Source organism: Trichomycterus rosablanca, chromosome 20 (genome assembly GCF_030014385.1).
Source record: "Trichomycterus rosablanca isolate fTriRos1 chromosome 20, fTriRos1.hap1, whole genome shotgun sequence".
NCBI lineage: Eukaryota > Metazoa > Chordata > Actinopteri > Siluriformes > Trichomycteridae > Trichomycterus > Trichomycterus rosablanca.
The window spans coordinates 147501-152655 of record NC_086007.1 but is presented as its reverse complement, the minus strand read 5'-3'; the positions used below and the strand labels follow the sequence as shown (position 1 = coordinate 152655).

Genomic DNA, 5155 nt, shown 5'->3' with positions numbered 1-5155 from the left:
GTCGTTCACAAACGAGTCGACTCTTTGAACTGCTTCTTTGAATCGGTTCTCCGAGTCGGCTTTTTCAATCAAGGGTGGATGTTTTATGGTAGGTGGATGTGCAGCTATGGGCTAATGGGCAGCTGTAGTTTAGTGATTAAGTACTGAACTAGTAATCATAAGGTTGCCGGTTAAAACCCCACCACAGCCAGGTTGCCATTGTTGGGCCCTTGAGCTAGGCCCTCAACCCTCAATTGCTTAGACTGTGTACTGTCACCACTGGAAGTCGCCTTGGATTTGGATAAAAAATGTCTGCTAAATGCTGAAATGTAAATGTGTTTTCCATGTGCCGTTTCTCAATTTTACAATAATGTTACTTTATATTTCCTAGAGGGAGATCAGCACACACTGTCTCTAACTGTTTACCTACAATCAGCGCTAACAGTTAACAGTGTTTGTAATACAGAGGCCAGTACGTTTAAACAGGATCTAAGAACCCTAACAACACTGCTGCACCTGCTACACCCATACCAGAACAACACACACACTACCTCATCATTACCATGTTAGTGTCAGTGCTGTAAATGGTTCACCACCCAAACATCATCTGGTTTTATGGGAGACATTTATATTTATGGTATTTGATAGACACCTTTATTAAAAGTGATTGAATTTCAAACTCAAGGGACCAAAAGTCTCAACGTGGCAGTGCTGGGGCTTGAACCATCAAGCTTCTGATTACTAGTCTACTATCTTATTTACTGAGCTACTGCCATCTTGATTAATAAATGAGATACAGCTCAACAGTACTACAGTCAGTAAATGTATACCTACAAAGTTCATCTGTGCATTATAAAATAATCAGTAAACCTAATACAGTAGTCGTTGTAATTCAGCCGTTAAAGTACTGGTTGAAGCAGCACACTGGGCCCCTGAACAAGGCCCTTAACCCTCAATTACTGGCACTGTATACAGGATAAAGCAGAATGAAGCATCTGCTAAAGGCCATAAATGTAAATGCTTTGTGAGTGAATGTGCTACTGTTTTAAAAGCAAACTTGTTCTTGTGTTTAGAAATTATATAAACCAAAATGTAACTGAACAATTTCAATATGTGATTATTTATATTAAATTAACTGAGTATGGTTTATAAAGCTTAAATCTGACTGATTTAGGCTGCTAGTTAAAAATTGGATCTTCTCTGAGAGTCGACTCCCAACAGTTCACTAGAAATATCGATTCACTGACTCGCGAACGACACATCAGCAGTTTATGTGTCCTGTACTGTGTATAAAACAGCTCCTGAACTAAAACCGATGCGCTACAGATCAGAAATTAATTCCTGTTCTAACTTTAATATCCGCTGAATAATAAAAGCTGATGATGATAAATATAATAAACAATGATTCGGTTCGGAATCGTTTTCTCTCTCTCGGCTCTGATACCCAACACCTCACCTACACCAACAGCTCTGATGTCATCACGCCCCGCCCTCGCCACGCACACACAACCAGCACCGGAAGTTGACTCTATCAATATATAAATATACTAATTATAATTAAAGTTGATTATACGCGCTAAACGTAGCACATTCATTTATAATAAGAATAAAATAATGATTAAAATATTTATTACATGAATTATTTTTGAGATGAATTGACAGTTAAAACTTAGCATGTGTGCTGAACCACACCCTGTTCAGTATATAGTACAGTATACAGAGGAGCCTAAATTATAATAATAATAATTATAATAAAGCTCTTATAATAAAACTATTATAATAAAACTCTAATAATAAAACTAATAATAAAACTCTTATAATAAAGCTCTTATAATAAAACTCTAATAATAAAACTCTAATAATAAAACTAATAATAAAACTCTAATAATAAAACTCTAATAATAAAACTCTAATAATAAAACTCTAATAATAAAACTAATAATAAAACTCTTATAATAAAGCTCTTATAATAAAACTCTAATAATAAAACTCTTATAATAAAACTCTAATAATAAAACTCTAATAATAAAACTAATAATAAAACTCTAATAATAAAACTCTAATAATAAAACTCTAATAATAAAACTAATAATAAAACTCTAATAATAAAACTCTAATAATAAAACTCTAATAATAAAACTCTAATAATAAAACTCTAATAATAAAACTAATAATAAAACTCTAATAATAAAACTATTATAATAAAACTCTAATAATAAAACTCTAATAATAAAACTAATAATAAAACTCTAATAATAAAACTCTAATAATAAAACTCTTATAATAAAACTCTTATAATAAAACTCTAATAATAAAACTCTTATAATAAAACTCTTATAATAAAACTCTAATAATAAAACTCTAATAATAAAACTAATAATAAAACTCTAATAATAAAACTCTAATAATAAAACTCTAATAATAAAACTAATAATTAAACTCTAATAATAAAACTCTAATAATAAAACTCTTATAATAAAACTCTAATAATAAAACTCTAATAATAAAACTAATAATAAAACTCTAATAATAAAACTATTATAATAAAACTCTTATAATAAAACTATTATAATAAAACTCTAATAATAAAACTAATAATAAAACTCTTATAATAAAACTCTAATAATATACTCAGTATAAGAGTTGTAGTATGTAATGTAAGTTACACTTGATAAAATACAACTTGTTTTGAAGCAATATGATGAATACTTTAAACACTATTAAAGTTATTAATATGATGAAGAGTTTAAAAGCTTTACACAATGAGCTGGGCTTTTTGCTAACAGGTGCAGGAGTGTAAACACCATGATGTTAAAATCTTAAATCTAATTCTGCTGAATCTTCTCATCACTGATGGATCTGATTTCTTTCTTTCATTTCTCATCACATCTGACTACACAATAAAGAGAAGAAATCAAATACTTCTGCCAAGTACTGATCTGTTAACAGTTTTGGTTGATGTTCTGGTTGATGGACAACAAAACCCAGTATGAACCAGTTTACACCACCAAGACTTGCTGCACTGTGTTGTTTCCTGAGCGGAGGGTTTACTGGTGTTACTGTGGTAGTCTGAAGGACCAAAACTACCACACATAAACCAGCTAACTAATCACTAATCAACCAATCACTCAATAACTGTTTCAGTATCAAACCAGCAATACTCGGCTAAAACCAGTAATAAATCAGTATTATGTAGCAGAACAACGAAGTACTGCACATTGTTATATGTACATGTTTATATCTTAATGACACTCAGATATTCACTTTATAGGGTTATATTACACACCTCTCTATCTCTACTCATTTCTACTCCAATTTTCTACCTTTTAACTCGAATCTTTTATATGTTTTTATTATTATTGTTGTGAACATTACATTTTTCTTTAGTACTAAAGTGACCTGGCAGTTATAAAAAGCATTTTTTTCTGTTACTTGTAGCCTGTATGAGCCGTATGTGACAAATAAACTTTTGATCTGACTTTATAACTTTCGTAGCTGTTTTCAGGCTTTATTGGAATAAAATGTTAAACTATATAAAGTTAAAAACAAAAGTAGTGGAAGCTCATTCTCTGGCTGATGGATTTATTTAGGTTGCACTTTCTGTCTGTTCATTAAATTCTGTTTTGTTTATTAAATTCTAAATATTGTAAATAAATGTTAACATGATTTAAATGTAAACATCTATCAGCACCTGCTTATTATAACTTCATTTTAGTTCCTTCTAAATGTTATTAGCAGTGGATGCTACCTGCTAAACACCTCAAATCCAATTATAATAACCATCAGTTCACAGAGTTGAGATAAACCGGAGTATCCAGAGGAAAACCCCTGCAGACACGAGAAAGGAGAACATGCCAAACTAATTAGATAATGTAAATAGAAGTGAGGATCAAATCCAGGTTCCCAGGACTCGTTATTGTGCAGCACCCACACCACCTGCTGCACTGCTCTACACTGTTACTATGGTAACCAGGATCAGATCAAACACCGCCGACTAGTGTTTGATGTGAACATTAATGCACTTTTATCTGATCAAAGCAGTTTAGCGGTGGAAGCGGAGTCAGAGACTCTCAAACTCTCAAACATCCAAACTGGTGATGAAACAAAACCACGTTTATATTTAAACATTTATAAACTGTTTAAGGATATGTTTTGATTATATGATGTTTTTATTATTTATTCATATATAATAATCACCTCGTTGCCTGACCCACCGTGACCATGACCAGGGTAAAGGGGTTATTAAAAAATAAATCGTTTAGTGTCAGTAACCGGTGTTACACTGTAGAGGGCGCAGTTACACCACATCCAATCAGGAGAACACACACACACACACACACACACACACACACACACACACACTCACACACACACACACACACACACACACGGTGGAAGCTGCAGCAGGTTTGAGTCTCTCTGTTCTGCAGGATGGAAGCTGAAGGTAAAAACTCACTTTATTCTTATAAAAGTTTCATTCTGCAGGAGTTTAAAACGTGGTTTTATATTCATATGAATTTATTATATTTATTTAATACAGTAGCAGTTACAGGAATGATTCTCACACTGAGCAGAAACATGATGAGTGATTAGATATAGAAATGTGTGATATTAAAAGTGCATGATGGATTAAATAATCGAGTGAAATTAAAAGAAAACCCTGATATATGATATATTTATAATATAATATATTTATTATAATGAAATGATGGAGTGAATCTGAAGTGTTTATCTCAGAGTAAAAGAAGGAAATGTGTTCTGGATGTTTTCTGGGTGAGATCATGAGATTCTGCTGTTCACTGTGTGGGTTTATAATCATATAAAATTATATTTTACTGATTTATTTAAAACTTCAGTGTGAATTTAAGCAGAAATATAAAACCAGTTTAACTGTGTTAGTTCTGTGTGATCACAAACGACCTGATCCAGAACTACCACACTGTGAGGGTGCAGCTCAGTAAACTGGTGGGTTCTGCTGTCTGGGTGTGGGTGTGGGTGTGGGAGTGGGTGTGAGGGGGCATTTCTGGGGCTCTGTGAACAGTTGGCTCCTTTAGTGTTTTGATCTGGAACAGGAGAACTGAGGTAGATGTTCCTCAGACAGGTTCCTCAGTAAAGATAACGTCTGGCTCCTGGGTGCCCGGGTAATTCCGTCCAACACTGAGTGTGTAATCACATG

General features: G+C 32.8%; 1 protein-coding gene across 1 annotated transcript in view; it reads left to right on the top strand.

Annotated features, from left to right (window-relative positions):
- Window positions 1–4349: 4349 nt before the first annotated feature.
- si:ch211-106k21.5 (SLIT and NTRK-like protein 6) overlaps window positions 4350–5155 on the top strand; it is a 6050-nt gene continuing 5244 nt past the window's right edge. The window contains exon 1 of the mRNA XM_063016743.1: window positions 4350–4423. The gene's annotated coding sequence lies outside the window, so the exon portion shown is untranslated. The remainder of the gene's footprint in view (window positions 4424–5155) is intronic.